At 48.0% G+C, this 24,882-nt stretch overlaps 1 protein-coding gene across 2 annotated transcripts in view; it reads right to left on the bottom strand.

Moving 5' to 3' along the window:
* ENGASE (endo-beta-N-acetylglucosaminidase) overlaps positions 1-24,882 on the bottom strand; it is a 324,534-nt gene that overhangs the window by 243,182 nt on the left and 56,470 nt on the right. The window contains exon 3 of one of the 2 annotated variants that reach the window (XM_086931068.1): positions 3,188-3,259. The exons of the other annotated variant lie outside the window; for it this stretch is intronic. The gene's annotated coding sequence lies outside the window, so the exon portion shown is untranslated. The remainder of the gene's footprint in view (positions 1-3,187; positions 3,260-24,882) is intronic. 2 annotated transcript variants of the gene reach the window in all.

Raw genomic sequence — 24,882 nt, forward strand, 5'->3', positions numbered from 1 at the left:
CGATCGACCACGCACAACACTCGCACCCTTTTCGCGCTGGCACACTACTTGGCCCCAGATATTAAAGCTGTCGCTGTCTTGTTGGATGCGGCTAAGGCATTCGATACAATTGATTGGCCGTTCCTTCACGCAGTCCTGATCCGGATGGGATTCCCCCCGTTATTCATCGGATGGATTACGATGCTATACTCGGGCCTGTCGGCCCGCATACGGGTTAACAAGCATCTGTCGTCCCCTATACCCATCGAGCGAGGCACTAGACAATGGTGTCCTTTATCACCAATGCTGTTCGCCCTCATACTGGAACCCTTGGCTTGTAAAATAAGACAACACCACCACTATTCAGCTATTCAGTTGCCTACGCGACCCATACATATAGCCTTATATGCAGATGACATGGTCCTGTACGTAAAAAACCCTGAGACGAATCTCAATCCACTTCTTAGGGAATACATTAAATTCGGCCAATACTCGGGACTCCACATCAATTGGGGCAAATCCCTCATACTCCCGCTGACGGACGGAACCCGGCCCTTCGTGCTGGACTACCCCCTGGAATGGCAGGAGGAACCGACAAAATATTTGGGCGTTTGGTTCCACAGAGACCCGGAGCTGGTCATTCGCACCAACTACGGGAGGACTGTCTCCACGCTAGAAGATAAGGTCAAAAGATGGATTGGGCTACCGCTCTCACTGGCAGACAGACTTGCCATTGTGAAAATGGTACTCCTGCCCAAATTCTTATATCTCTTCAATAATATACCTATTAAGCCGCCGGCCGAGGTGTTCCGCAACATCAAATCCCTCATGCTCTCCTTGATATGGGCGGGGAAGCAGGCTAGGTTGGACCTGCAAACTCTGACTCTCCCATTCGCTAAAGGGGGCTTCAAGGTGCCGGATATTTACCTATACTACCAGTGCGCTCAGGCGCAATTCGCGCACTATTGGTTCCATGAGATTCCTTTTTTAACGCACGTAGCAGTAGAACATGGAGACGCTGATCCCATCCCACTGACAAGTATATTAACGCACAAACGTCCCAGGTTACACGATCATGACATCAACCCAGTAAACACCACGATAGCGGCATGGCAGACACTGAGTAAGATGGCGCGCTGCACACCAATTTACGCACCGGCACTTCCATTGGCACACCATCCGGCACTATCTGTCACACAAGAACGGGTGGGGATAGACCTCCTGAAACGCGCTGGCATAGACACCCTAGGTGATCTATATAAAGATGGGCTGTTTGTGCCATTGGACCAACTGACATACATTCAGAATCCAACTCTGTTATTTAGTTTCAACTATTACCGATTACAGAGGGCGGTGAGGGAGCATTATGTGACTTTCCCAGCGGAACCACAGGCACTCGCACCACTGACACTTGTGCTCAACACCCCCTCAGCGTCACACTTGGTGTCCCGACTATACCGCAGTGCGCAAGCTAGTAATGGGGGCAACACTACCAGAGCCAGGGAGAAATGGAACGCAGCACTGGGGGATGACATTACGGAGGAGGAATGGGAGGCCACCTGCATTCTAACGGGGATGCTGACACCAAACGGGAATCTTAGACTGATTCACTACAAATATTTGCACCACATGTACCACACGCCTGCTAGGCTTCACAAATATGGGCTGAGGGACAACTCTAACTGCACTAGGTGCGGCCAGGAACATGCAGATTTCATTCACTTGGCGTGGCACTGCGATGCGGTGGCACACTACTGGGATCAGGTGGTGCGGACACTCAACACTATACTGGGGGCACAATTGCCGTGTACAGCTAAGGTCTGTCTCCTGGGATTAGTGCCACAACTGAGGGCGAGACGGCGTAAACTTTGTGTTATTGCACTACTGATGGCGAAGAGGAGAATATCCATACATTGGAACAGTAAGCGGAAACCTACAGTAAAAAATTGGTTGGAGGACTTGGCCTACTGTAGAGACACTTTAGTCACGTACGAGGAAGAGCTGCCTATGGGATCCCGCCCCAGAGACTTCTGGGAACCATTACAACAGTACCTGGTGTCAGTGGCCACTGTCAATGACGCGTGCTGAGCGCTCAACTGCCACAAGATGTTTGCCACTCTGGGATACTTTTGGCGGGGCGATGAGGGAGGGAGAATGTTGTGACACAGTGCTTTAAGTTTTGTAAGGGGTTCTTACTCTGTTGTTAGCATCATCCTCCCTAGTTTATGGGGGGTTTGGTTGAAAATACTGAAAATGTAAGACTGACCTGGCGTATATTCTATGCGGATGCATTGTTCATAAAGAACAAGACTACCATGATACCGAGCGAGCGCCGCCGGACCCATGGTTGTCGGCTGATGGGCTGTGTATGACTAAGTCTCTGATTCGATCAAGCGTGCTATGCATAGCCGGCCTTCTCAGGTTGTAGGCGTAATTGATTGTATTATCATTGTGACAATGTGCAATAAATGTCTTACCCAAAAAAAAAAAAAAAAAAATATTAAAAAAACAACCGCTGAAAAATCAGATCTCAATAATTTCTGCCGCATATCTAACATCCCCACTTTAGCTAAATTACTCAAAAAATGTGTACTATCCCAACTCTGTGCTCACATAGAGTATTTCCAACTCCTTAACCAACATCAATCAGGCTTTCGGAAAGGGCACAGCACAGAATCAGCACTCACGCATGTTATGGATGACATATTAAATAAACTCTAACCAAATGACTTTTGCCTCCTGATCCTCCTTGATCTTTCCTCCACATTCGACACCGTTAATCACGACAACCTCCTTTCCATTCTGAAGAACAGGATGGGTTTCTCGGGTCTGGTGCTACAATGGTTCTCTTCCTTCCTCCATGACAGAACACAAAGAGTCAAGGCAAACCACTCCCTCTCCCAGCCCTCTCCAGTACTCATGGGTGTCCCGCAAGGGTTTGCCTGCTCTCCTATCATTTTCAACCTCTTTTTGGAACCTCTTGCTAATTCTCTAAATTACATGAACATTCCCTTCCACATGTGCGCTCACAACACACAACTTTACCTAAACGTTTATTCCCTGGATAACATCATCTCCCTCAACGCTACCTTACTCTACTTTAAACTGGTTAACTGAGAACCACCGCTTGCTCAACACCTCCAAAACAGAATTCCTTCTCATCACTCCTCCGAAACACCCCTTCAAGCTAGGCCTTTGGTTGACTCACCTCACCGCTTTCAATTACACCCCTCTCAGCATAGACTCTGCCAAATCCCTCGGAATCACCTTGGACAAGCACCTAAATATGAAAAATCATATATCAGCAACGTATGTAAGGGAGCTAATCACTTGATGAGAACACTCAGAAATATCAAGCCTTTCCTTCCACAAATTAACTTCAAACATGCAGTCCAAGCACTGATCTTGCCAAGACTAGACTATGGCAGCGCTACGCTCTGCGGCCTTCCCAAGAACACCCTGGCTCTACGGAGGTCAGCACTGAACGTTGCAGCCTGACTACTTACTGGTACCAAACTAAATGAGCACATTTCCCCAGTCTAAAAGTCTCTTAAATAGTTGCGCTTTGAAGCCTGAATCCAGTTAAAGATTATCGTTCTGGTGCACAAAGCCCTGCATGACAACACCCCTAGGTACCTAGCACAAAAGCTAGAATTATCATGTGGTGCGAGAGCGTCAAGAAGCGCTAACAACTTCCTCCTGAAACCACCTATCATGAATAAAAAGAGATCTTGTCGTCGAGCCTTCTCAGGTTCTGCACCAAAGATCTAGAATTCTCTTCCACCGGATTTGCGCAGAAAATCATCATTAACTGCTTTCAAAGTTTGAAGCCAAAAGTTTCCTAATGAACACATTTTTACCCTAATTTGGCCGATGTGCATTGGCGCACATCAACTGATCATACAACAGGTGTTGATTGACTCGACTTCCTTTTACCATCCTGAGTTTGTGGTCCATCCTCCTCTCGGATGTAAGACTTGCCCCATGTAGCAGCCTGTTATTGACCTGCTTATTTCATTACTTGCTGTGTTCCACCTGTCGGTGATTATTGTGACTGTAACTGTTTGGTATTCTTACAAATTTTCAAAAGACACTGGTCTATACTAAGATTTTAATCAGATATTTGAGGAACCAATTTTCGCAAATCAGAGGGAGAACAACTTGGGAGAGATACTCAAGCCCAAACATGTTTACACAGCAGCAAGATACCAGGGCACACTACCATGCTATATTGCAATAATGTCATTAAAGGCACAACAATCGCCCACCCAAGGAAGGGTTACAAGATCAAACTTTAAGTATCTGCCATATGTGACACCATGAATGCAATATAACTCCTGAAACGTCCCTGCGGACAAGGATATGTGGGGAAAACGGATCGAAAAATTAAGACAAGGATGAATGAACATAAATCAAATATGCGCTATAAAATGACAAAATAGACGGTGGCAAGCCACTTCATGGACGCATCACACAACATCAGCCAACTTAGATTTACAGGATTAGAGATCGTACAAAAATGTGAAGAAATAGACAACAATAAACGACTGCTGCAAAGAGAAAACTATTGGATATACAAGCTAGAAACCCTAAAACCATTGGGGATGAATGACAGAGTGGAACACAGTTGTTACCTATAAACATTGAACAATGCACAATGCAATGCTGTCCCACCGTTCCAGTCCCTATTCCATCCTTTGAAACAGGGGGTGCCGCAAGGATCCTCGCTGAGTCCCACGTTGTTTAATCTCTACGTGAGACCGCTGGCTGAGGTCGTCAAGCAATGGGGCATGACTATGGTCTCATATGCTGACGACACTCAGCTAGCGGTTACGATCAGCGGGGATGCGGACCGGGATGCCCCCAGGTTTCAGAGCGGACTTAGGGCGGTGGCGAGCTGGATGAAGAACAACTGTCTCCAGCTCAACGCTAAGAAAACAGAGATCATGATCGTAGGCAAGAGATCGGAGCTTTGGGGGGACAGATGGTGGCCTACGGAGCTGGGGCCGGCCCCCCTCCCGGTCACGGAACTAAAGAACTTAGGAGTATGGACGGATCCTTCCCTCAGCTACGTTGGCCATACGAAGAAAATTGCGGCCTGTTGCTTTGGTATCATACGGTCGCTTCGCCCGGTTTTGAAGTTCTTTGACCATCGCACCAGGCAGCTGATAGTCCAGGCTACAGTGTTATCCCGCCTGGACTATGCCAGCTCTCTTCTGGTAGGGTCCAACGTGGCTGAGGTTACCCGCCTCCAAAACGCTGGGGCGAGAGCCATTGTTGGCCTTCCCCGTACTTGCTCTGCCTCCAGCACTCTGAGATCACTGCATTGGTTGCCTATCAAGGCCAGAATTCAGTTTAAAGTGCTGTGTATGGCGTTCAAGATTTTGAGGGGAGTAGGTCCCCCCATTCTTGCGGACCTTCTGTCATGGTATGTGCCCACTCGGCCCCTGAGATCCTTGGGTCATGCACTTACTGTGGTTCCCCGATACAGGCTGTGTCGGGTTGGTGGCCGTTCCTTCCGGGTCAGAGCAGCCGAGCTCTGGAACTCCCTTCCTGTAGAGTTGCGACTGTTAGATGATCTGCTGGTCTTTCGTAAAGCCTTGAAAACCTTTTTGTTTTAATAAATTCATTTTTCTCCCTTCTGTTCTGTTTCCTGTGGTGTTGCATTTTTACCTGCCATGCGCCTGGACGCCCCTTAGCTGGGGCAGCAGTGCGCATTACAAATGTATGTAACATAACATAACATAACAGATGATTACGCTTCTACCCAGCCCCCGAGATATCTCCCTCACGACATTGATATCACCAGGAGTCTTTTTCTTTGTTTGACATATTATGAACTGATGATTGCCTAATCTATAAGTATTTATCTTGCATGAGTTTATGATCTGTGTGTTTTATACACTAGGAACAAAGTTCTTGTTTTTACATTTCTAGTACTGTCACCAGTTCAGATTTCTGAGCTGTCTATACATTTTGTTATTCATATGAGTTCGAGATTTAGCACGTGGTACCTAGATTCCAGGATGGCACCAGTTTTTCTAGTTCAGCCCCTCGACCAGTTGTCTAGCATCATAAGATGGCTCACACTGTTTTGCTGATTCATTGAACTTATTTCACCAGTGGTTACAACCCTTTTATATTCTTTACCATGACATTATTGCCACGATCACCAGTTCTAATTTCGGAACTGTATACATTTATATATTTTTTTGATGTGGACATGGTTTTGAGTAAGTAGGATTTATCACGAGTTTCTCAGACTCCAAGATGGCACTCACCAACAGTTTAGTCCATTCTTTGTACTTATGATACAGCCTGTTCAGTCCTTCGACTATTTTCATTACCATTACAAGATGGCTTGCACCGTTTTTTTGATAAACTGACATTTACTTCTCTGGTTGTTATGACCCTTGAGCGAATCACAGAGGATTATGGTACATCTACTACGATATTCCCTAAGTAAGTGGCGGAGATTTGAATATTTGGTCCGATGCCCAGATAGCCGAGCACGATTTTTTCCAGCATTAGGCTTTGATCTATCGTATACAATGGTCACACGCTCTTCGAGTAGAGCAGGAGCACCCATTCTGAGCACATTTCGCATTACACCATTCACTTTGATGAACGCTTACCTGACGTCAGGCTTTATACTCACTCCGTTTTGTATACTTATGATTGGTTCATACACAGATTTTTCACCCCGTAGCGTTTTATCACGCACATAGAGGAATGCTAGCCTTGATATTTGCCTAACCTTCTCATAGAGGTTATGTTTTACAATTGGAACGTCAGTTTTTGATCAGGTTACATACCGATCATTCACCCCACAGAGCATCATCATGTATATTGAGGAACACTAGCCTTATGATGATCGGGTCACTTTTTCACTTCACTTATTTTATTACCGGTTCCTTGAGACTGGCGAGGTTCAGTGTATTCTATGGCAGGACCGGAGGCTTCTGATTATGCTTTCTCATTTCTTTACTGCAAAACACAGCAGCCAATGAAAGAAAAACTACATATGTAAAAAACTATAATATCCATGAGGCTTTGAACCACGCCTCCAAAGTAACGTCCAATCACGTCATGAACAAGCATACAAAGTAGAGAGACACTAATCCTGCCTCCCCTTTCTTTGCTGCTCCGCAGCCCAGATACGTGCTCTCTATTTTGTATGCTTGTTTGGCTTAACCATAGTTTGTTCGAGTCTTGTAGCGCTTGATGCGTTGTATTAATGATTATATACTGATTTATTATGCTTACGGCGTTAGTCCGTTTATTTCCTTGCTTATTGTGACTGTTGCGCTTTATCAACACTGTTTGAGGCGTTCTTTGCCCCTTCCCGCTCTCCTTCCCTCCCGGATTTAGAGCGAGTCTTCTGCGACCCGCTCTAAGCCCCTTAAGGGTTGTTTTTCATTCCAAGCGCGTGTTGCGCTTTAGCTCCGTGTCCCCTAGCTGCCGGCAGGCGCGGCTGCTTCCAGATCGCGTCCGCGCTGAAGAGGGACTTGGCCCCCCCTCGGGAGTGAGACCCCCGCCGAGGGCTGCTCGGCTTTCAGGGTGCGTCTCGGAAGCTCGCGGGCGTCCTTCTACGCTCGCAGCCCCGCGATTGTGTGTGCCATCAGACTCTCCACCCCAGGCTGAAGTGAGGAAATCACGCAGTGTAGGCCGTTTTTTGGACGCGAAGAGCAGCGTTTATCCCCAAACTTGAATCGAAGGCTGTAGACATTAACTTCTTACTTTCTCGAGTGTGTGGAAGTGGGGTAATTTTTGGAAAAGCCTAAATAAGGGTTTCATGCCTCCTTAGTCATAGGACAGGACTCAAAAATTCCTATTGGTGGTATATATATATTTTTGGTATTTCCCCAGCTCCTGTGCCTGGCACTACTCCCATCCGACGCCCTATATCTGGGCTGGACTTTGAGCTTCCCACTGGGGATTTGATTGGAATTGCAGTTCCAGTGTGATGATGGCAGAGTTTGACTGCTACCAGGAGGAGGTACCTGCGTGTACTGAGCAGGGCGAAGAAGAATATTATGATGAGGAGTCCATGGAGGACCTCATTGACAAGAAGCTTGATGCCAAATTAGACAAAGCCTTGTCCTCCGCCCTGCTTCCCTTAGCACAGAAGTTGGAGCTGCTCGTCCCTGGTGCTCCCAAGGTTCCCCCCCTACCACGACAGCTCAGAATCCCCCTCCAGTTTCCTCATGGCCCCACGCACATTCCTACACCAAACTGTGCAAATCCAAGGAAAGTGCCAAGGATGGCGCCGCTTCCATTCCCCCTAAACAGTCTTCCACTATCCCGGTTACTGACACCTCCACTGGTACAGACACAGACACCAGTTCCTCGCCTTCCCCTAAGCCACGTAAATGTGCCAAGAAGCGCAAACACTCTTCCCCTCCCGTTACTCCCACTCCCTTCTCGTTTGACCCGGCGGTCATCGTCCACCCTAGATCTTCTGACTGGGTCCCTCCCCCTGCGGTGGCGGAGTATCTCCAAACCCACCTGCGCAAGGGGTTTGATAAGGAGGTCAGAGCACGACTCAAGTCTGAATGTCCCCGCCCTAGCCCACAAGGTAGCCCTTACCCCTGATATCGATACACCCATGAACACCTTCCTTAAGAAATATAAGAAGGATCCCAAGAAGGGGATTGACCGCGCGCTCAGAGCGTGCCAAGACGAGGTCCTCGACCTTTCGGGCCCGTTGGCAAAGATTTTGTATGTATAGGCATTTATATTTATATATAGCGCACTACTTACCCGGAGGGTCCCAAGGCGCTTCGACCGCTGCGAAACCCTTCCTGGCTTCCCTGAGAGATGGTCCCTTAATGGGTATCTCCAGGGTGAGACCAGGCATCCCCGGCGGTCTGGTGGGGCCGTTAGTGAGGATGAGGCAAGCTAATGCCCAGAGTTGCCGAGTGTGATCGCTGATCAGAGTGGGCACCGAGGCGAGAGAATTATCGAGTCCGCTGACCCTGGTCCAGAAACCTGCCGCGCCGGGAATCGAACCCTGGTCCCGGGCCGTCCTCTGCTCTCGGGTCTGCCGCCTCTAACCAGTGAGCCACACTACCTCACCTAAGAGAACTACCTCACCTTTAGAATTGGCTCTCCAAGCCCAGGAGACCGGCGCCATCCGTCATCCTGAAGTTCTGGCCGGCTGGTCACAACGGGCTATTTGCATGTTGGGGAACGGTAACTGCGCCCTTGCTTCCGAGAGAAAGAAGTCTGTTCTACTTTGGATCGACCCACAGTTGGTGGAACTGGCCTCTTTAGAACCAGGACCCCTGGCCGAAGGGCAGTTATTCGGAGACAAATTTGTTAAGGACATTCCGAAATTGGTTAGTACCTTTGCGTCCCTGGATAAATCTCAGGGCTCCTTGAAAAGGGTGTTACATCAGGTCTCTGGAAGGGCCGGCTGTGGCAGAGGATGCTCGGCCAGCCGCTTCTCCAATACCAGTCCTCAGAGAGGATACGCCCCCGACGGGGCAGAGGATACACTCAGGAACCCGACCAGGCGGGTTTCTATCCCTCCCGATCCCGCGGCTTCCGAGGCCGCTATAATCGAGCTTTCAACCGGGGCTACAAGAACTTTGACAATCAGTCCTCTGGTAAGTCCGGTCAGCCTTGTCATTCCCCTGGGGGGGAGGTTGCAACACTTTGTGATAAATTGTGAGAAACTCACTGCAGATGTCTGGATCCTTCAGACCGTGCGGGGCTACCAGATAGAGATGCTGGAGTGCCCCAGTCAACCTTTTCCCCCGCATCCTCTCCTTTTTTTCCTTCTAGAACAGAGTTTTATCGACTCCGAACTAGACGATTTGTTGGACAAATGGGCTATTGCTGTAGGACCCTTCATTCCAGGAGGTTTCTGCAGCAACGTCTTTCTGGTACAAAAGAAGGGTGGCGGTCAACGCCTGGTCTTAAATCTGAGGGACTACAAACCCTTTGTTGTCTATCGTCACTTCAAGATGGAGGGTATCCACCTCTCCAGGGATCTCCTGTTGGAAAAGGACTGGATGGTCCGCCTAAATTTAAAAGATGCGTATCTGACGGTCCCTATCTGCCCCTCACATCAAAAGTTCTTGCAATTTCCATTAAAAGGGGCGTTGGTACCGATACCTGTCACTCCCCTTCGGCCTGTCCTCAGCGCCATGGGTGTTTACAAAACTCCTCAGACCAGTGGTCTCTCGCCTTCGAGAAATGGGGGTACGTCTCATTGTTTATCTCAACAACATGCTCATTCTGGCGCAGGATCGAGATCTCCTCCTCACACATTTGGAGTGGACGACGTCCCTGCTACAGAATCTGGGCTTCATTATCAATGCCAAGAAGTCTGTGATGTTACCGAGCCAACAAATGGAATTTCTGAGTTTCCTGATAGATTCAGTCTCCACCAAACTCCTTCTTCCAATGTCCAAAATCAGTTCCATCAAGAGGGAAATCAGATCCACCTTAGCCAAGGAGATGATTTCTCTGAGAGTGCTGGCGAGAATAGTGGGCCTCCTCGATTCAAGCTATTTTCCCAGGACCGTTACATTACAGGGCCCTTCAAAGACTAAAAATCTTCTATCTGAGGAAGAATTACCATTACGACCATCTCATTCCACTTTCTCCAGAAGCTCGGGAGGAGCTTCTATGGTGGTTGGAACACATGACCGCATGGAATGGGCGAGCGATTTTCGGCTCCGCCCCAGACGTGGTGATCGAGTCCGACGCCAGTCAGTGGGGTTGGGGCACCCGCTGGGGAGAGTTTACCACAGGAGGACGATGGTCAGCAGACAAATTACGCTTACACATAAATTGTCTGGAGTTGCTAGCAGGGTCCTTTGCCATCAAGTCCATCTCACCGCTGAAGAGCAACTGCTGCATTCTTCTGAGAATGGACAATGTCTCAGCGGTGAGATACATCAACCGCCTAGGGGGGACGAGGTCCCAAATCCTAGTGCACATTGTGAAGGAGTTTTGGCATTTTTGCCTGGACCGCAAGAACTCTGTTGTGGCGGAGTACATTCCCGGGAAATTCAATCAGGTGGCGGATTGGAACTCCCGGTTCCTTCGCGATTTCAGCGACTGGAGACTTCGTCCCTCGCTGTTTGCGCGGATCATGGATATGCGAGGCCCCTGTCAGATAGATCTGTTTGCCTCACGCCTCAATGCCCAGCTTCCCCAGTTCTTCAGCTGGAGACCGGACCCAATGGCGATGGGAACGGATGCGTTCCTGCAACATTGGGGGCAACTGAGGAATTATGCCTTTCCTCCGTTTGCATTGATACCGAGGGTGGCGGCCTTTGTCCGTCGACAGAAAGCTTCTCTAGTACTAGTGACCCCGTTTTGGTCGACTCAGTCATGGTTTCCCACTCTGTTGGAGTTGTCTGTAGACCTTCCCTTCCAGCTTCCCTCTCTCCCGACGCTTCTCCAGGACCCAGTGGGGTCGTGTCATCCCTTGGTCCTGCAGAACCAGTTAACATTGATGGTGTGGACGCTCTCCGGAGACACAAGAGCATTACAGGACTTTCACAGGCAGCCGATTTTATGCAACAGGCATGGGCTCCTTCCACCCGGAAACAGTATTCTGCTTCATGGAAGCGATGGGTGGGTTGGTGCCTTCCATAACAGGTGGATCCCGTGGGATCATCTATAACTGAAGTATTGAATTTCTTGTCTGAGTGTGCTAAGTCAGGATTTGCTTACAGGTCCATTAATAATTTCAGGTCTGCAATATCTGCTGGGCACGATCATGTTGAAGGTAAACCTGTGGGGATGCATCCCCTGGTCTGTAAGTTACTTAGAGAGGTCCGGGTGGCTAACCCCCCTCGGCCTAGGTATTCCACATTATGGGATGTTAATAAGGTTCTCTCTCTTTTAGAATCCTCGCCCGATAATGTTGACCTTTCATTGAAACAGCTTTCTGCCAAGCTTACTATGTTACTCTGTCTTATTTCATGTCGAAGGGTGTCGGAGCCTTAGACCTAGCGGGTAGGATGTTCTCTCCTCAGGGTGTCTCCTTCATTATCACGAGAAGGACTAAGACCATGTCCAGGTCGGTGGAGTACCCCGCTTTTCCTCACAATAACAAGTTATGTGTTTTACAGTGTTTAAAAGTGTATGAAGAACGTACTATTTCTCACAGGGTGGACCCTTTGGGTCACTTGTTGATTTCTGTTCAAAAACCATTCAAGCCAGTTGCTGCTGCCACTTTAGCTAGGTGGGTCAGGTGGATCATGTCTGAATCTGGCATTGATGTTTCTGTTTATGGTGCTCACTCCGCTAGAGGAGCTATGGCCTCTAAGGCCTATTTACTAGGGTCCCGCTTAGAGGACATTCTTAAAGCAGCTGATTGGTCGTCAGACTCAATGTTTAAGGTGTTCTACTACAAACCTATTCCTCAGGTTTCTGATGCTGTGATTGATAAGCTTTGATCCAGCATAATCAGAAGCCTCCGGTCCTGCCATAGAATACAAAATTTTCTAGCTATCGCGACATGAATTTTAGATTCTATTGAGGACACGGAGGCGAGGATTATCCCACCCGTTGGGACAGTAATTCAACTGTAAAGTTGTTTTGATATTATGTTGTTTAACAACTTTATGCCCACCCAATGAGAAATGTAGTTGTGGGCTCCTTTTCTTAACCTTGTTTTTCTAATATAGGAAATGATTCCAACGAAAGTTGAGTCCCTTCTCCGGATGGAGTTGACGTGCCTTCAGGACGGAAGCGGACGCCTTTGCTGGTTTCGGGTTGTTCTCCGTTGAGAACTTATTACAGGAACTGTTAATTTCTCCGTTGATAATTCAAAGACGTTGTTTATTCTTATGGGACTACTTCGAGCAAAGAAAGGAGGCGGCAGGATTAGTGTCTCTGTACTTTGTATGCTTGTTCATGACGTGATTGGACGTTACTTTGGAGGCGTGGTTCAAAGCCTCATGGATATTGTAGTTTTTTACATATGTAGTTTTACTTTCATTGGCTGCTGTGTTTTGCAGTAAAGAAATGAAAAAGCATAATCCTCACCTCCGTGTCCTTAATAGAATCTAAGATTCTTGTCGCGATAGCTAGAAAATTTTGTATTCACTTTTCAGTCACATGGGATGCAGCACAGAGCACAATCTTGCACATGAGCTATTACTTTACGTGGCCAGGATATCGCCTTTGCAGTTTGTTTATTTTGGTACCACACAAACCATTCATCACCTTGTGTATTAAACGCATATTTTTGATTTCAGAAACATGTTCCCTGACTAAGGCTATTTCATAAATTGTAATCAAGAGTGAATTATAACTCTGAAATAAGAAATGAAATAAAGTATTGAATAAAATTTCAGAGGAACTTCTTATTCGAACATTATTTTGAAAATAATACAACCCCGCTGGGATTATAGCAGTGACCCAGGGACGTTCCCCAAGTGAGGGGCACCCATTTTTTTGGTATTCTTATAGGACATTGTTTATTGGCTCTGTATTCTCCCTCTTTTCTCATGGTGTATCATTAGTATGTGATTTTGTGACTACAACTGTTTGGCATTCTTTACTGGAGTAGTACTCTCCCATTCATCCTTTTGTAAAGCGCTCTGATATCCATCGGGATCTGGTTCGCGCTATATAAAACTTTATAAAATAAAAATGAAATAAAAATATGCTGCCCGTAATGCTGGTACCGTAGTCAAGCTATTTGTATCCAAGGATTGATACATCTTGCTAAACATTATGGGTTTCCAGATGCCCATCAATAATTTACCTTCTATTAGGCTAAACTCTGGCAATTCTTGGCGGTCTCTCAGGTAAGGAGATATGGCATGTCGCAACAGTAGGTATTTATAAAACTGGCTACGGTGCATCTTGTCATACTCTGACCCTGCCTACAGCAGACTAATGCTGTCCTTGCACCAAGGATTTTGATCACATGCATCAAAATTCCCCAGAAAATCCTATCAAAATATAGATCATATCGGACTCTGCATGTGGGAAGATCTTTGCTAGTTAACCATATGTAGATTGACCCTGGGCACATATATCTATGGACATATCCTCCAAGGCATTGCCCTCAAAATTTCGAATCACGTCACTCCTGAGCTTAATTTCGGAGCATCCAAACATGGATTTATGCCTTCAGGCTGCAGCAGACTGACTACACATGGGAGTTCAAGGCAGTTTTCAGATTCATTCCTCCCGTGGCTTCCTTAAAAACGAAATTTGCTGAAACGCGCGTAAAAGTCGGTACTTTGGTCACAAATTATATTATTCGCTGTATTAAAAACATCAATGCTATGTTTTATCATTAACTGTGAACAGAATCAGTGCACAAATTGCATCATGTTTTCAGATATATTAACACTCTATTAAATGAAAAGTGGATTGATGAATGGGCAGGTTTAAAAATCAGAATGTCTGTTATTGAATATATTGCTCATATAATGTACACACTTTCTAATCAAAATTATCCTTTTTTGATATAGTAATATTGTTATTTACGTAAGTAAAATGAATTTGCTTTTTTGTACTAATATGATAGTTTAATTTGTCCTGTACTATGGCCTCAATCTCATTTTACTGTTACTTGACTAAGACTGCATTTCTGAAATTTACGGTGCAGCTGGTATTCAGTATGCATATCCTGAAATGATTTAAGAACTGTACCATGCATGATAGCACCCAGCGTGGCCATGTCAATTGTGTCTCATTTGTGGAAACCCCTCAAGTAGGCCACCTGCTGAAAGCAAATGCCATTCCACAGCAATGACTCCGGCGTAAGTCTCTCCCACCACCCCATCCTACTGAAGGACCATCTCCATATAGTGATCAATAACTTTGTAGTAGGGGAAAGCGATGCAATATCCCTCCTGCTGTATAGAAAGTCGAGCACAGAAGTGTCACCCATAGACCATTGCTCTGTGGTATAGGCTGGATCTTTCCGAAGACCATACCACCAATCTCTAAAGATCTGTAGGTGAGAGGGTACATAATAGGATTGTACATCAGGATGCCCAGTGCCTCCAGAATACGTGGACTGAAAACAAGTGCGAAGGGCTATGCATGATGCTCCTTCCCACTATAAGAACTGACTGAAGACCGCGATAGCATAGGAATGGGTCTGGGGTTGATACCTTAGGAGGCAGAGAGACGATTATGAAAATGGTAGATCTGCCCAATAAGGACAGCAACAATGGGGACCAGGCCCTCACCTCTTCTTTAACCGGTCATAGTAATGGGGCCATATTTTGGGTCCAAGAAACACTCGGTCTGGAGAGACAAACATCCTCAAATACTCGAACCCAGGATAGCCAATGTCAAGTCTGTGACAAACAATAAGACATAATCAGCATACAGGGCTATTCAGTCAGACAACCTCGCAGACCATTCAAATGCCGACCCCTTAGCGTCAATCCTGTCCCAAGCAGCCAGAGCCTCCATGGCCAGGGCAAGCACCAGGGAAGACAGTGGCCATCCATTGTCTGGCACCCCAGCATATCGGAAAAGGAGCCCAGACCATACCCACCACCTGAACTGAAGCGGTGAGATCGGATGCTGTACACTGAACGTAGGAAAAGAACTGCGGTCTGTTATGACGTGTCCCTCCAATGAAGACCAGTAGTCAAATTTCAGGAACAAGTTTTAATAGAAAGCACAGCCTGGCATCAGACGACCTCAACCACCCAGCTGCAACTGTCGATCGTGGCGTGCCGTCAGCCTAACAATCTAAAAGAACACGGTAAGAGGGAAGACTCCAACCAGGGTAAGCTGCATTGTAGTATAACATAACAAGGAAAACAAAATGTAATAAAGAACATCACAACACATCCTCCTCTTTAGTAAAAAAAAAAAAAGAAGAAAAAAAAAGGAAGACAAAATCAACAAAAAAAAGAAAGTCGGAAAACAAAGTTAATCCTTAAGATAAGCAGAAGGTCTGCGAACTCTTGAAGAGCACTCATGTCCAATAGAATCAGAAGGTTCTTTTGAACCAAATGAATTAGCAGAACATTCAACTACACCTTGGAAAGAAAGTGACAAACTAGGACAACACGGCAAACTCTCAGCAGACTTATCAGGGATAAACATTGCACCGGAACAACTTCCTACATTAAAAGACTGCTTAAGACATTATCCTCCTTTCTGGAACAAAGCAACGCTGCGTAAATTCCAACGTTCACCACCTTCTATTACAACAAAGTACTTGCCTATACTTGTAACATGGTAAGGTCCCTTAAATTTGCTGAGACCTCCTTTTATTCCGCCTGACTTCAACTTGACCCAATCACCAACAGAAATGTTGGTAGTAAAATCATGAGGATTTTGCTCACCCCCAGACAATAGCCAATCTCTCAACCAAGCAGGAATAAGACGAGGCCCTATCATGATCAGAAAAGGGGACTTCTTAGTGACACTGTGTATAGTAGTACAATAGGACCAAAGCATGTCTTGAATAAGAGGCCTTGCGTCAAATCCATTCACTAAAGCAAGTTGGATAGTGCCTTTGACTACTCTATTGGCTCTCTCCACAATTCCATTACCCATTGGATTGGATTGTACATGAATGTTTAACACCACCATCTTCTCCAGAAAGCAACGCATCTCCCCAGAGGTGAGTGGAGTGCCATTATCGGTAAGTAATGTAAGTAATACGCGGGGGACACCTTCAAGCAGAAATAAAGTTTCCAACATGGCCATAGCAGAACTTGTAGTAACATCCTTTAAAAATTCTAAAGGAAGCCACCTTACATAAACATCATCCACAACAGCCGCTAAACGCATGTCAAGCGGAAGTTCAAATAACGGGCCAATAAAATCAAGACAAATAGTGTGCCATGTTTAGCCAAGATCAGTGATCTGCCCCATTACATTCTGAGAACCAACCTTCAGTCTCTTCTCACTCTCTTTGCACAAGTTGCAACTCACAACCGAATTTCTAATTTGATCATCCATGGCAGGCCACCAGAATTCTGGTTTAATTCTTCTGATGGTCATACCTTGGCTCAAGTGACCTTCATGTGCAAGCTTGAAAATGGGTGACCTGAGCCCAGACAGTGGTACAAATCGCTCTCCACCCATGACAATATCCTGGCCATTGAGGGACAATTCATCCAGTATTTTCCAATATGGCCTAACAGCTACAGGTACCATACTCTCACGAGGAGCACCTTTTTAACATCTTTTAGAACAGAATCATTGTGCATGGCTTCCAGCCACTGTGTCTTGGAAAAAGCACCCAAACTGCACTCGCAAACATCGTGAACTAAGGCACAGCTTCTTCCCTCTCAAGCTTTTTCACAACGGGACGTGGCGAGGCCGCGGACCAAGATAGCCGCGCAGCACTGAAGCTCTGCCCGACGGAACAGCCACGATCTGACTATCTTAGCGAAAAGCTCCTGTCTGTCCACCAAAATGCAGGGAATCTGCCTCCTGCATCCCGGCACTCCAGAACTCTCCGTCTTGGCCTTCAGAGTGTGCTGTAGCCGCTGCAATCGGCAACTGTGACCAGAGGGGGAGGCGCAAACTGCGGACTAGTGATTGGCAGCCCGCGATCCCGGCCCGGCTGATATAGAGGCCGCTCCGCTATCTGGAATCATCGTCCCGCCCGCATTGCTACTGTGCAGACCCGAGAGAAGCGAGGAGTGCTTTGTTGCTGTACCCCCGCACAGCTGCGCTGCCTATCCCGCAGCGGTGTGTCCCCCCACAAAGAGCATATCAGGGTGGGGTATGCTGCGGCACTCCCATAGCCCCCCGGGGTCCACAGGGGTCCAGGTGCTGGGTAGGGAGGCAGCCGCTCTGCTGTGCGCTGTGGCGGGGTGCTGGAGTGATTATCGGTCAGCCTTTATGCACTAACATCCAGGAGGCCTGCGGCCCGCGTGGCTTCCCCTGCATGCAGTTCTTTGGACTCGGCCTCCCGCAGCGTCTACACACGGCAGCACGACCCAGCAGGCCCTCTCTGCTCCAATAATCACCAGCCCTCTGCATTCCAGGCTCCAGATCCCTACAATGGCCTAGGTGGTCCTCTCTCGGTTTGGGCCTTCACCAGTTCAGGTCCCTACAACTGCCACACAGAATTCTCGCTCCTGTGGGCACCATGCAGCTTTAACCCACAATCTGCTGCCCCCTGGCCCCTGAACCTATCTGGGCCGCACAGACCCTGCAAAAACTGTACTGGTGGCACACTCCATCCCCATTATCCGAAGCTGCACTTGGGATCATTGGGTCACTGGGGGCTGATCGTACCGATATAGGGAAAAAAGACCCTAAGCAGCAGCTCCCCACCTTCACAGCTACTGCCGACAGGACACACGAGCAGAGCCCCAACATGGCCGAGGGCAGGCAGACATCCTCAGTTGCACCGGATATGGGCCTCTCTAACCCGTACTTTCTCACCGAGCTCACGGCTGGTTTCAAGTCTCCCGACCACAGGTTTGACGCACTGGAGAAACACCTGGACGCATATGGGGCCAGACTGGATGTACACGATCGCCGACTGGACAATGCGGAGGGCCGCATATCCAACTTAGAGGATGGGGCTGCGCAATCAACGAAAAGGCTGGAGCGCATGGAGAAGATTTTGAAGGAAGTAGCAATTAAAAATGAGGACTTGGAGGCCTGCAGCCACCGCAACAACCTCCGCATTACCGGAATCCACCAACCCTGGCAGAATGGACACCTTTATTAAGACCTTATTGACTGACATTTTTGGCAGTGATGTATTTACCGCTGGATTTGTTGTGGAAAGAACGTACCGGTCACTGGGCCCACGCCCCAATCCCGGCTGCCCTCCTGGGCCGATAATAGCTTGCGTTATGAATTTCTGGGACAGAGACACTGCACTAAGACTCGTCAGGGAGCATGGCATATTGGCATGGCAAGGCAACACAGTGTCACTCTATCCGGATTTCACTTTAATGGTCTAGGAGGCCCGTCGCAAGTTCACTGGAGTCAAGGCAACGCTTCGAAACCTGGACCTCCGCTACCGGATGCTGTATACGGCCCGCCTTGGGGTGGACATCAAAGGGCGCCCTCGCTTTTTTTGAGACTCCGAGCGAGGCGCAAGCTTTCTGCGCCTCATACAAGACCACTAATTCCCAACGGAGTGAGGACCTTGGCGGCAGTTCCCCGATTCATAGAAGCTCTGCGGCTATCATGGACCTAATCTCAAATGACTAATCCTATGTTTTGTTTTGCCCTGTTCCATGCACCTGCTGTTTTCACAGGCTATATTCTCAGTTGTTGTTGCATGTAGATGCACTCGCTAAGATAGTATGTATAGCGATCTATCATAAAGTTTTGATAATGCTGGGCTTCGACAGAGTGTTGCCTCCCCCCTAGGTGCATAGCACACTGTTGGTATTAACAACAGTAATACATCTGGAATTTATCACATCCTCTCGAGAAAGTTCACATGATGCATTTGACTCTTGGTTATCGGGTTCTTCACCTTGCATGTGGGTTCGCAAGTTTGGGTGGCGGGATGGGAAGGAGTTCACTTCAACGGTTCTTATTGCATTACAGGCTCCATATATGATTTTCATGACACCTTGTTTTTTTGGGTGGGTAAGTTACACTATGGCACAACAGAACACGGTTCCTAACTTAATCGATCACTCAAACCTAGTCCTCGTGACCTGGAACCTTCAGGGTCTGAATAACCCTAAGAAACGAAAACATGTCCTACAGTACCTGCAACGCCACAAAGTTTACATTGCCTTCCAACAGGAAACGCATTTACCAAAATCTGACACCACACACTACGCCTCCGTTTGGGGGCCCCACTGCTACTTCTCCAACTATATCACTTATGTAAGGGGTACTGCAATCTTAATCCATAAACGCCTCCAATTCTCACTGACTCACTCCCAGACAGACCGGGCAGGACGATACATTATAGTAGTGGGCAATCTGATGGACCACCAGGTTACGCTTTTGTGCATCTATGCCCTGAATGTTGATAGCCCAGAATTCTTCCAAGACTTAGGTGCTACTCTCACACGCTGGGGCTCAGGCCATCTGCTATTGGGTGGGGATTTCAACGTACTCATGGACTGCACTGTTGACGGCTTCTCTGGCACTGCGGACTCTAAGCCTAGGGCCAGTCTGGTATTGTTAGAATCCTGTGCCACATTTCAACTCACTGACATATGGAGACTGCGATACCAGACAAACCCAGGATACACTCACAACACAGCCCCTTACAATACCTGGACCAGATTGGACTTTTGGCTGCTTTCCCCTGGCCTCATTCCATGGCACACAATAACTGAGACTTTGCCCACGTCATACTCTGATCATGCACCTGTGTTACTCAAGCTTCGCGTCCCCAGACCAGAGGGACAGGAGCGCAGGTGGGGATTCCCTAGCAGGGCCCTAAACAACGCATTGTTCGAATAGGAACTTAGGGAAGCCATTGAAGACTACTTTGACCTCAATACGGGCTCAGTGGACACTTGGGCGACACTTTGAGAGGCTTTTAAAGCAAACATAAGGGGAGTTGTGATTTCCAAGCACGTGGGAGTCTCAAGAGATTTACGGAAAGCTCTAGCCAACAATGAACGGTAGTTGGCGGCCCTAGACGCGTGCATGCAAGACCTTTCGGACACATCTGAAGAGGAACGGCGGTGACTATCGTTGCTGCTTGAATTTCGCAAAGCGTCAGACAGGGAAGCACATTATCACAGCAAATACACTCCATCACGTCGCTAGGGGGAGGGCGAGCGGCCTCGGCGCACACTGGCGCAGCTCCTTAGACCCCAGTACTTTGCAGCACACATTACTGAGCTCAGTGCGGCAACAGGGGCTACGTTAACTGATACCACTGATATAAGGGACGAATACCTGTCCTATTTTGAGTAATTATATACTCCAAAACATGATCGCTCACCCGCAGAGCGCCAGGAGTTCTTTGAGGAAATTGCATTAGTGTACTTGGACAAATACATGCAGGACTTTCTTGCTGAACTTTTCTCCAAGGACGAAATAGCACTTAATGGTTCTACCGCCCCTGGCCTTGACCGGTTTACGTGCGACTTCTACAAACTGTATAAGGACATCTTAGCTCCTAGGAACCCAGTCCGTTTCTGCCAATATCAATAGTTCGACAATGACACGAGCACTCACCTGATCTCTAAATTGTACAGGTCTTGCATGGCAGAGATCCCAATCAACGACTCCGATGTCCGTGCCGCTCGGAAACGGACTTCGGGCATCCCATCACAGATGACCAGTGGGAGGCTCGTTGCCAACAGATTAAGACAATCTCCTTAAACAGCCGCCATAAACTCCTTCATTTTGAATTCCTTAGGAGAATATATATATATTACACCTGAAAAATCACATAGTATAGACACGGACAGGCCACACCATTGCCCGAAATGCAAATCCCCACATGCAGATTTTGTACACCTTACGTGGACATGCAGTGCGGTCAGTACTGGACCGCCATACATCGCACACTAGGGGAAATGGCGGGACTCAACCTGATCCCGACCCCTGAAGTGGCTCTGATGGGCTATGTTACAAATATTCCAAAACTAGTCGGGAAAGTCACAGCGATATGTCTCTTATTGGCTAAGCGGGAAATAGCTTTAAAATGGGGCGCAAAGCTGCACCACGACAGTGATTGGCTCACGAGTCTCGCTTACTGTAACCTCAACTATGACGTATTTGCCTCCACCCTCCCTGGGACGTCTCGTCCACGCGACATCTATAACAGTATAACATGACAGCACACTCGGAACGCTCTGACCACTTGAGTGATGGCTTGGTCCAGTTTGGAATAGGCTGACGACCCAAACCGCGTAGCTCATTGAACCTATGACTCCATCACATGGCATATTGACGACCATACGTTCCATGAGCTATCAAGGCACACATTATACTGCTACATATTGGGAACCAAAGTGATGTATTACATAGGCAGGTTAGACTGCACCCTTTAATGCAATTTGAACACTGTGGGGACTGGTTTTTGTTTATTGACAGTTAACTAGGACTATTTTTTGTTTTAATTTTTTTGTGATATGCATTCTTTTTTCTGTCATTATATCGGAGTCGGTATAATACTGTGTATTGTAAATTGAAAATGTAATGAAAGTTTTAAAAAAAAAAGCTTGTTCAGATCATCCTTATCGACAACGTCCTAAGTAAGTGATATGCGAGATAAACAGTCAGCTTGTAGATTCTTCCAAACATGGATGAACTCCATGTCGTATAAAATCTCTTGGAGCATAGCAGCTAACCGGGCTAGGCGTGCTGACCCTTTCCCAGCACCGCCAGCAGACAGAATTTTCATTTATGGTTTGTGGTCAGTGTAGGAAGGTACATCCTGACTATGGTTGCCCCCAACTTTTTGCCCTGTGTTTTAGCTGGTTTTGGACATAGTCGACCTGGGACCCTGCCAATCAGGACCCCAGGCCTACTGCTCTCTCTTTAAAATGGATTCCATGTACCCTAGGTACATTTCCAATTGGTACTGGGCCACCCTATCAGACCCTGTAACTCAGGGCATGAGTGTACCCAGGGCTGCCAGGGGCTGCAGCATGTATTATGCCACCCCTGGCTGGCCTCCTAAATTTGACACAACTGGCTGCATGACAGCTGGGGCAAAGTCGTGTAATCACCCTTTGCTGTAGGTGTAGTATACCTATACCTAACCCTAAAATGGACACACAGATTCCTATCAGTCACTCCTATGGCAGGCCTTGACAATCCTGAAGGCAGAGTGCTTGGAATCGTGTGAGATGGTGCTCTGGCATGAGCTGAGCCTGTCTGCAGCTTGCGGAACCAAGTCCTAATAGCTGTTCCATGATATCGCATACCATATACTCTTAAGTGCATTATAATCCTCGCGGTTAAATGCTATCTTTGGTATTGCTTTATCAAAACATGTCGAGTAAGGTGTCATACGAATTGGAATACTAACCCCTCGCCAATTCTGGCGACGGGGTTAGCATTCCACCCTTCTAGAGGGACACGACATCTATGTAACTGTGAACCCCGGTTAAAGTTAACTGAAGCCTCAGCTCCACAAAATGGATGCTGCCACCACAGACACGAGTCTGACCTCCTGCTGCTGGGAGTCCTTCCAGCGAGGGAGGCCTGGACAAAGGGTTTCCTGTCCGGGGCGGTGCTAGCACCGTCCCAGACATGGTTTTGTGTATCCTGGGTAGGCAGGGCTTTTCAGGAAGGTGACTGCTGAGTGGCACCCCGGTGCTCACTACGCATAGGCCAGTCAGAACCAGTTCCAGGGGCACACCAGCCCCTGGCCTGGGGAAGTCCGGCAGGGGAGAGGGGTGTAACCACCCCCCTCCTGGTCCCACCCATAGGCAGGACCTAGTCACCGGGTCAGCCCCCTTTTTTAGTATAAAGATGGGAGCGGGCCCCCTGTTCAAATTAGATCATCTTTGGAATCAAGACCCGACTTTCTGCGAAAGGACTTCACGATTTCTTCTTCAAGATTCTCCCTTGTGGCTAAGGAGTAGTCACCCTGCATCAAGCGGGCACCATCCTAAAGAACACTGCGGTCTGCTGCAAGTCCTTCATCACGAATCCGACGACCCAGCTCGACGAGACCCGGCTTCCCTGGCACCTCTGACCTCTACTCACCTCTACAGCCAAGCTGAGAACCGTGAGTGCGACGAGACCTCGAGGGACCGACGATCGCCAAGACTGCACGACATCTTTACTGCAAGCCCACCGTGTCCTCCACTGGTGAGTGCTTTGGGGTCCGAGAAGCCCCGACCCTGCGCAGCACCAGCACCCAAGGTCAGCCTCCCTGCATCTCCACGATCTGCGTGGGGCCCTTCTGCTGTTTGCTGTGCACCGCGTTGTTTGGCTACTAGCCGGCTGGCTTGTGGCCTTCTGAACGACGCCCGACGACTTCACGACTGCTGGTCTGGTTGCTCCAGACTGGCCCTTGCTTCCTTCTTGAAGAGAGGCACCCCGGACCCTCCTGGTCCACTCCAGACGCCATTTTGAGTCCACCGCGTGGGCTTGAATTTGCCAAGGCTTTGTTGCCCAATCCTGGGTCCAGCGACGCCGACAGCTTCTATCTTCGTGGGACAGCTCGATCCTCCATCCTGGTCGCCGACAACGCCTCCTGGTCCGTGAGATCTTCGAGCTCAAGCGTCACCCACTCACCTTGTCGAGGTGGCTACCATCCGGTGCCCTCCTGGTGCCCACTGACTACTGGCTAGTAGTCTCGAACTTGGTCCCCTCTGCTTTCAGGTGTCATCTATCTTCGAGATCCAGGCTTGGATCCAACTGAACTTTCTTCACTGGTCACCGGCCAGCATCTTTTCTTCCGGCTCCTGGTCCGTCTACGAGGATTCCCGACGTCTTTTCAGACCTATGCAGCTGCAGCCCCTGGGCTAGGTAACTTCGGCATTTCGGTGCCCCAGCATAGCCTCACTATCCAAGGGTCAGAATCTACTTTCGTTTTCTCCCTACCAGGTCGGGTTCGCCCGAGAACACTAACTTTCTAATTCCTAGCTACCATAGACTTTTGTCCGCATCTCGCGTGAGAGTGCACACACTGCACCCGAGTCCCCTAGGCCTCCTAGAAGTAATTTAACGATTCCCTAGTCAAGTCCTAGCGATTCCAGAAGCTATTAGTACTGTACTTACCTGCTAGGAATTTCACGTTCCACTTTCAGAGTATATGGTTTTCCGTGCCCCTCGGGCATTTGTATATACTGTGCTAACTTAAGTATTTTTGTAAGAGTTTTGGTTTGTGCTTAGTACCCTGTCCTCATAAAGAGTACAGGGCTGTTGTGATCTTTAATAAATAACTGTTTATTTTCATAACACTTGTGTGGTGTCCTTTCACTTGGTGTTCAAGGGGTATATGTGTGGTAAACAGCTGGCTTAACACGCCCTCTCGAGTCTTTAGCCTTAGACTGCTCGTATCCATGCTACTAGGATAGCTGGTCT

This window comes from Lissotriton vulgaris, chromosome 7 (assembly GCF_964263255.1).
Source record: "Lissotriton vulgaris chromosome 7, aLisVul1.2, whole genome shotgun sequence".
Taxonomy (NCBI): Eukaryota; Metazoa; Chordata; class Amphibia; order Caudata; family Salamandridae; genus Lissotriton; species Lissotriton vulgaris.